Genomic DNA, 8,772 nt, shown 5'->3' with positions numbered 1-8,772 from the left:
CAGAATCCAGTATCCTGGCTCCATTCGCTGCTCCTTCCACTATATCCCAGAGCCTCTCTTTTCCCCCACGCACTTAGCTGCACAATCAATATTTGCTGAATGAGAGGACTTTTTAAAAAATTGCAGGTGTTGACAGTCGCTTGAATAACCAAAATTAAATAAAGCAAACATGCTGATGGCCGGGGATGCACAGTTCTCCACACATCTATCGCCTTTCTTTCGAGTGTGGGTGTGTGGGGTGGGGGTGGGGGGGAGGTCGCCGGTAGCTTTTGCTCTGGCGACCTTCTTTCTCCCCACCCGACCAGGCAACGCCGGTTCCGAAAGAAACACGGCCGCGCGCGGCCCCTTTAAAGCTGCGGGCGGCGCGTGCACACAGTCCTTTCAAATGGACCAATAAACGCGCGATGGGCGGTCCGCCGAGGACCAATAAACAACGAGGACACTGCGGGGTGTGCGGCGGCCCAAGCGGTTTCAAACGGCTTAGAGCAGGCCCCTCGGTTCTGACCCGGCGGAGGTGAGTGGCCGGTGGGCCGGACCCACCCGCCTAGGCCCTCGGGTCCGGGCGTCGCGCGCGCCGAGGGATCTTGAACCCCGAGCGGGGGACCTCCGCGGACGCGCCCCTCCCTCGCCGCACGAACCCGGCGGTCTGAGACGGCGAAGCGGGGCGGAGGCCGGGGGACCTGCGGCTGGCAAGGCGGGGGGCGTGGGCGCTAGCGTGGGGCCGAGGCCGGGATCCGGGTGACCCGAGCGCGCCGTGGCGGAGTGCGGGCGGCAGCGTCCGGGAAATGGGGGCGGCTCAGGGCCGCGCCTGGCGGCCGAGGGTGTTCCGGGACTGGGGCGGGGGCCCTGCGAGCCGGCCCTGCTACAGTGCCCCTCGCGTAATTGTCAAATGAATGAATGAGTGAAAAAGAGTCTAGGAGGGTTGTCGTGGTTGTGACGGGCTCCGTCGTCTGGAGCGTGACAAGGACTGCGGTACCGGGGCCTGCCCGCGCACCTGTGTCCCTGCTGGCTTGCTGCGGTTTTAACAATTCCGATCATACCGCTCCACCCTCACGCCTGGCTTTCTCTCTCAAAAGGTGTCAGTAGAGTTCAGGTATCTTTCTAGCTCTGAAGGTTTGGCGGACCTATACAATAGCCAACCAGTGTAGGTTAGCTTAAGCAGGCCCTGCTACTTTACGGTGGGGGCTCGGTAAACTAGATTCTTACTTTTTAGCCCTTACCACTCTTAAGCTGCTGAGAGAGCTACCCTGCAGTGGTGGTAACTGTCAGGCAGGATTTAAATGCATCCTGTTTTGTTTCTCGGATAGAAAACGATGAAAGCGATGTTGCCAGAGTGGCTACTGTGTGTTAGAAAATATATTCGTGTTGATGGATCCTAACAATGAGTTTTTCATTCAGCATCAATAGAGGGTAAAGTGGTTTTTGCAGAACTTGCCCCAAATTTATGCTTGGCTCTAATTCTCACGGGGAACTAAGGCATCAAATCTTGGCCCAGAAATGCTGCCTGTCTTATTTTATGCATAATTATAGTAATTGAAAACTCATTTTTAGAGAGGTGAACTCCTTCTTTCTCCATTTTCATCACCCTGAAAAGTCCTTCTTTGACCTAAAGAGCCAATATATTAAGCTAACAATCCTTTGCAACTTTTAAGAAGTCCAAAAGATTTGAACTTTTTTTTGGTGATTGAACAAACCATAATGTTTGTATAAAATTTAATGATACAGAGAAAGGTGAAATCATTTTGTTTTGCCAGCATAAATGAACTTGGTCAACTCGTGAGAAAATTTTTTTACACAAGTTTTTAAAGTCTGTTCTATGGAGTAATGGCAGGCAAAGTATTCCATAACAATTAATATACCTTATACTTTATTATTACTTTTAACATTTTGATCAAGTTTGAATTATGAACAGTAGTATAGCCTTCGATTGACAGCTTAATGTTAGCAGCAGAGCTTTTTAATTGCAATAAATTTGGGTCCGTTAATATTATGAAGCTGTTCTAGACTTTGGGGAGGCAATTAGAAATAATAAAACATCTTTAACAAGGCCTTAGGATATTGTTAATCTTGATGTGGAATGAAAACTTTCCTTTATTTTGAAGTAAAGCCAGGCTCTCGTATGCTCCTTTGACTTAATGGAGTCTCATTGATTGATTCAACACATATTGAGATAGATGCCTACTGTGTGTTAAACACTGTTCTGGATTCTGGGAATACACTAGTGAACCAGAAAAAGACAAAGCTCCTGACCTAAGGGAGTTTGACAGTTTTATCTCTCAAACAATTTGCTGTAGCAAATTGTGTTTTCTGTAATCCCTCTGGCCCAACTCTGAACATTGAGCAAAATAAATACTCAAATACTTTTATTAGCAGTAGCTAACATTTATTGAATAGTCACTGGGTGCCCCATTTTGTCTTTTTTAATCCTCACAGCTTTTTATAGATGAGGAAACTGAGTCTTAGAAAAGCTATGCAACTTGTTCAAGATCATACAGCTGATAGAATCTGAGTTTGAACCCAAGTCATTCTGTCTCCAGAGCCTTTGCTTTTAACCAACCTATGGTTGCGCTTTATGAAGTAATGAGATCTGTTAGGGAGAATTAAGGAGCAATTTCTGGGTAGAATACCCACCTCCTTTTTTTTAACTACTTCTAGCAGAGCCATGATTAAATATGAGCGATAAGCATGGTAGTTTTTAGAGGGAAGATGGGGAAGTCCAAAAGACAGTATTTACTGGACAGCTGTGACTTTGGGGGAGACTCTGGGAGAGCGTAAAATTGAGATCTTGAGCTAATTATCATTGATAGTTTCCTGGTGGTTAGTGTTGGAATGGTTTGAGATGCCTAAATGAGTTTTGTATTTTTACCTCTGGAGTTCAGAATATGTTCGCTCATTCCTATCAGGGCAGTTGCCCTGTTTACTTGAGATGTCTCAGACACATTAAGCTTATTCTTTTTGGCTTTTGCATTTGCTGTCCTCTTTGTATACTGGCTGCACTGAGGTCTCAACTCAAATGTCATCTCCTTAAAGAGGCATTTTCTAAGCTCCAATTAGAGTAGCTGTCTTGGTCATTTTTGCCTCACTTTCATTTTTTATTCACCTCATAGCATTTATTGCTAGCTGATGGGTCATTTATTGTTTGTTTGTGTGTTGTCTGACTTCCTCACAGAAATGAAAGCAGAGCACAGATTTTTTTTCTTCTTCTATTTTTGAGGTTACCACAAAGCCTCGAACAATACTTGGAACAAAAAAGGTAGTCAAAAAATACTTGTTGAACAAAATTGGCCAAAACTCTCATAGTCTTCTCTATGTGATAAAGTGATAAAGACAGTATATAACTAAAGCTGGCTGTGTTACTGTGTCTTTGGATGTGAGCAGTATTTCAGCAGACTAATTTGGAAAGTCTTCAACTAAGAAAACTGGAAAAATGATAGTTTTATGTTTGTGTCAACTGGGGGGAAAGGAAGGTTTGACTTCTCCACTCCTGCCTTTGTTGTTGTTATTACTATTATTATTTAAGATTTTATTTATTTATTTTTTAAGTAGGCTCCACATCCAACGTGAGGATTAAACTTATGGTCCTGAGATCAAGAGTCACATGCTCTACTGACTGACGGTCCCCCCTCCCCCATTGTTATTTATTTATTTTTAATTTAAAATTTTTTCTGTGAAAGTTTTTAGGGGTATTGGTCAAGTATATTTTCGGATGTCCCTCTACTGGAATTTATCTGATGTTTTTGTTATGATTAGATTGGGGTTATAGGTGTGATCACAGAGAGGAAGTGCCATTTTCATCATATTAAGGGTTCATACTATCAACGTGATTTATAACTGGTGGTATTGACCTTGATCGCCTGGCTGAGGTAATATTTGTCAGGTTACTCCACTATAAAGTTACTTTTCTCCCCATTCCGTACTGTCCTCTTTGGAAGAAAGTAACTGTGCTGCCTACATTTAAGGAATGAAGAGTTATGCTCCCTGTTCTTTGGGGTAGAGTACCTACATAATTTATTTGGAAGTCTTCTGCATGGGAAATTTGCCTCTCTTTCCTCATTTATTAATTTAGGCAAGTATTTACTTCTGTCATTGTGGAATGAAGGATCTCTGTCTTATACTTTGAGTTATATTCCAGTACTACTTTACTGCTCACATTATTCCAGCTTTGTCCATTGGGAGCTTATTCAGTTGGCTCCTGTACTGTGCCCCTTTAACATACCGACATCAGTGTGTGTATATATATTTTTATGTAATTATTTTTTAACACTCACTCACTTTCTGGCACCACAAGATGCTCTAGGCTCATCTTGCATATTTCTTGTCACAGTGCTAAAATCAGCTATTTCTCCATGGAGTTCTAGTTCTTTTATTGAAAAATGGTCTGAGAAACCAAGATGTGGACACTAAGTATTATCGTTGCTGCCAGGGTTTTGTTTCTTTTAGGCCCTCTCAGCTAACAGAGCAAAGAGTTAGTTTTATGCTAACTCTTGTATATAAACATGTCAGTAAAATATTTCTGTGTGTAATCATCTGTAACTATATTAAGTTAAACATGAGTTCTTACTGATATCTCCACTTTGAATCCATTATCACATAGACCATTCTAGCCTTCTCTGTTTGCTGTTCTGTGAATTTCCACATCAGCAGTAGAAACCTTGCTTCCACCATCCATTGACTTAATTGGTCAATTCCAATAAACATGTATAGCAGTATCAGAATTGTTCACCCACACTCTCCCGGGAAACAACTTTATCAACTACAGTACGTATGTATAGTTCCTTTTGCATTCAGTCTTAAAGATTCCATTAATTTCCGAGGTTGCCTAGGTCAGCACCTTCTCCCTATCCCCTTCAGTGAGGTTGTTTTAACACGTTTGTAATACAGTCAGATTCTCTTGTCACAGACTGCATTCTTCTCTGATTCCCTGATGTCTTAAATGACTTTTTTTTTTTAAGTTTTACTTACTTATTTTGAGAGAGACGGGGTGTGGGGAGAGAATCCCAAGCAGGCTCTGCGCTTGTCAGTGCAGAGCCTGATGTGGGGCTCAGATTTCACCAGCCAAACCGTGAGATCATGACCTGGCCTGAGTCAAGAGTTGGATGTTTAACTGACTAAGCCACCCAGGCGCCTCTAAATGACTTTTTAAAATTAGCATACATTAAAGTTCACTCTTAATGTTGTAAAGTTCTTTAGGTTTTGACAAATGCATAATGTTACTTATCCATCATTGTAAGAATAGTTTCACTACCCTAAAAAAATCCCCTGTACTTTACCTGTTCGTTTTTCCTCATTCTCCCATCCCTGGGCAACTGCTGATCTTTTTACTGTGTCCATAGTTTCGCTTTCTTCCAGAATGTTATATAATTGGGATCATACAATATGTACCCTTTTCAGACTGGCTTCTTTCACTTAGCAGTATCGATTTAAGGTTCTTCCATGTCTTTCTGTGGCTTGATAGCTCACAACCATTGTGTGGTTGTGTCACAGTTTGTTTATCCATTCACCTGTTGAAGGATATCTTGGTCATTTCTAGTTTTTGACAATTATGGACAAAGCTGCTGTAAACATTTGTGTGCAGATTTTGTGTAGATACACATTTTCAATTCAACTGGGTAAATACCTAGAGGTGCGATTGTAGGATCATAGGGTAATCAGTGTTTACCTTGTTAAGAACTACCAAACTGTCTTCCAAAGTGGCTGTATCACTTTTGCATTTTCACCAGCAATGAATGAGAATTTTTGTTCTACATCTTTGTCAGCATTTAGTTTTATCAGATATGGGTTTGTTTGTTTGTTTGTTTGTTTTTTGCCATTCTAATAGGTGTGTAGTGCTCCCACTTTTAGAAAATTTTGTTTTTTCATGACATTGACTTTTTTAATAATTTTTTTTTAATATTTATTTATTTTTGAGACAGAGTGCAATCAGGAGAGGGGCAGAGAGAGAGGGATACAGATACAGAATCTGAAGCAGGCTCCAAGGCTCTGAGCTGTCAGCACAGAGCCTGAGGTGGGGCTCCAACCCATCAGCTGTGAGATTATGACCTGAGCCAAAGTCAGACGCTTAACCGACTGAGCCACCCAGATGCCCCATGATACTGACTTTTTTGAAGAGAAAATTATAGAGTCTTTTAGAGGAATTAACTTAAATAAACTTTTTGTTTTGTAATAATTTTAGATACTCAGAAAAGTTACAAAGATGATACATAGAATTCCTATATACCTCTCACTCAGTTCCCTATTGTTAATGTCTCACATGGCACATTTGTTAAAACTAAGAAACCAACAACTGATACATTACTTTTTGCTAAACTCCAGATTTTGTTTGAATTTCTACAGTTTTTCCATTTGTATCTCCTTTCTGCTTCTGGTCCAGTCCAGGGTAGCCCATTGCATGTGGTTTTTGTCTTTCAGTCTTTTCTTGTCTTCATGACTTTGACAGTTTTGGGGAATACTGGCCAGTTATTTTGTGTAATGTCCCTCCTTTTGAGCTTGTCTGATATTGTTCTCATTATTAGACAAGAGTTGTATGTTTTTGGAAAGAATGCCACAGAATACCATCATTTCATATCGGGATATGTGACATCCATATGATAATCACTAATGATGACTGATCATTTGGTTAAGGTAGTGTTTGCCATGTTAATATGTGAGGTTACTGTTTTTCCCTTTCTTTTTTTTTTAAATATATTTTCCCTTATTTTTTTAAGTTTATTTTTTTCCCCCTAAGTTTATTTACTTATTTTGAGAGAGAGAACCAGTGGAGGAGGGGCAGAGAGAGAGAGAGACCGAGGATCCAAAGCAGGCTCCATGCTGACAGCAGACAGCCTGATGTGGGGCTCGAACTCATGAACTGTGAGATCATGACCTGAGCCAAAGTCAGACACTCAAACACGACTGAGCTACCCAGATGCCCCAACTATTTTTCCTTTTCTATACTGAATTCTTTGGAAGTAGATCACTAAGTCTAGCTCACCCTCAAAGTGGGTGGAGGACTTAAGTTACACTTCCTGGAGGGAAGAATATCTACATTTATTATTTGGAATATTGAAAGGAAGATTTGTCTCTTCTCCCCCATTTATTTCTTTATTCAACCATTTGTCAGTATCAGTGTATCTGTTTTGTACTTTAGTTATAATCTAATTCTGTATTTTTTAGTTTTTGCTCAGTTTTCCAGCTTTGGCCATTGGGAAGTCTTTCAGGTTGGCTCCTGTGTCCCTTTGATATGCCTCCATCCTTTTTTTCATTTTGAGCATTTCCTTACTTTCTAGTACTACAAAATGCCCCAGATTCATCTTATATTTTCCCTGCTCCAGACCCAGAATCAGCCATTTCTCCAAGGAGCGTTGGTTCCTGTCATTGGACAGTGATTTATAGAAACCAACATCTGGGTGCTCCATGTGCTCATTGCTGGGGTGTCATTATTCCTAGACCCTCTCAACGGACAGAGCTAGGTAATATATGTATGTTTGCTAACTTATGTATATGTACACACATATAATTGTTTCTGTATCTTTCTAGCTGTATTTATATTAGGCTAAGCATGAATACCTACAGTTCTCACCAACTTTTAGAGGAAACTTATGTCCCAAACAAATGTCCTCTTTATAATTGGCTTTTTACTGAGATCTAACTTTTCCCCCCTGATTAACACTTTTTAAGTGCTACGGAAATCATTATTTTTCATGACCTGGTAATAGCAGTTGTTTGACCTGGGATATGATCTTTGTTTGGAAATGTATTCAAAGCATAAATTCTGACTTAGTTAGAATGGTCGTATGTTTTTGGCATCGACATGGTGTCAGATAAACCATGGTGACCTCCTGTCTCTTGACCTTGTCTCTTCAAGCATGATTTTCGTTATTTTATTAAGAAATAAGAGCCCTACTTCTTTGATCTTTTAGTTATATTTCTTACGGATTTGTTATTAAATAAAAGTGATTTTTAGATCCTTTCTATAAAGATGAGAAAAAAAAATGGGGCACCTGGGTGCATCAGACTTTGGCTCGAGTCATGATCCTGTGGTTCATGGGTCGAGCCCTGCGTCACGCTCTGTGCTGACAGTTCAGAGCCTGGAGCCCGCTTCAGATCTGTGTCTCCCTCTCTCTCTGCCCCTCCCCTGCTCATGCTTTGTCTCTCTCTCTCTCTCTCAGAAATAAATAAACATTAAAAAAATTTATAAAAATATGAGAAAAAATGAATAGTTTCAAGTATTGAAATTTATTTGTTTAATGTGGATGACTTCTTTTTTTCATTTTTCAGTCATAAGACTTAAAGTAGCATTTTTATTTATCTGAAAGTCAACTACCAGGAAATAAACCACAAAAGTCTTTTCAGCAGCCTAAGTAGGTATCTCAAATTTTATTGACTTCCCTCAGGTAGATCCTGCTCCCTCTTATGCAGTTTCAGCCTACTTGGTTCTTTAAATCAAGAGCTAAAATTAAAAAGGCAGCACTGCTACAAGCTAACTAGAAGTGTTAGCTTGATTAAAAGAGTTGAGGAAGTAAAGCTACAAAATGTAAAAATTCAAAAAAGGCATTGGAACCATTTAGATTTGGTGTAAGAGTCCTTCATATCTCTGTGGCAGTAGTGGATTCTCCTGAAAAGTTTAAATGATTGTTAGTATACTTTAAAAAGACTGGGAAGCTTAGGTGTTTTCTCCGATTTATATGAAAAAAAGTTACACAAAGTAGTTGTTTCAGGGATAGACCTTTCCTATCTGGCCACCTTGGCTGTCTAGAACACTCACTCCCTAATCAGTTTTGTTGTTTTACGTTT

General features: G+C 40.4%; 1 protein-coding gene across 1 annotated transcript in view; it reads left to right on the top strand.

The window, feature by feature from the left end:
- The first annotated feature begins 418 nt into the window (after window positions 1-418).
- The window catches only part of CKAP5 (cytoskeleton associated protein 5), a 115,297-nt gene continuing 106,943 nt past the window's right edge, over window positions 419-8,772 (top strand). Inside the window, exon 1 of the mRNA XM_030331548.2 lies at window positions 419-514. The gene's annotated coding sequence lies outside the window, so the exon portion shown is untranslated. The remainder of the gene's footprint in view (window positions 515-8,772) is intronic.

The sequence above is a fragment of the Lynx canadensis genome, chromosome D1 (genome assembly GCF_007474595.2).
Source record: "Lynx canadensis isolate LIC74 chromosome D1, mLynCan4.pri.v2, whole genome shotgun sequence".
In the NCBI taxonomy this organism is placed as follows: Eukaryota; Metazoa; Chordata; class Mammalia; order Carnivora; family Felidae; genus Lynx; species Lynx canadensis.
Note: the sequence above shows the minus strand (reverse complement) of the source record. Positions and strands in the feature narration are given on the sequence as shown.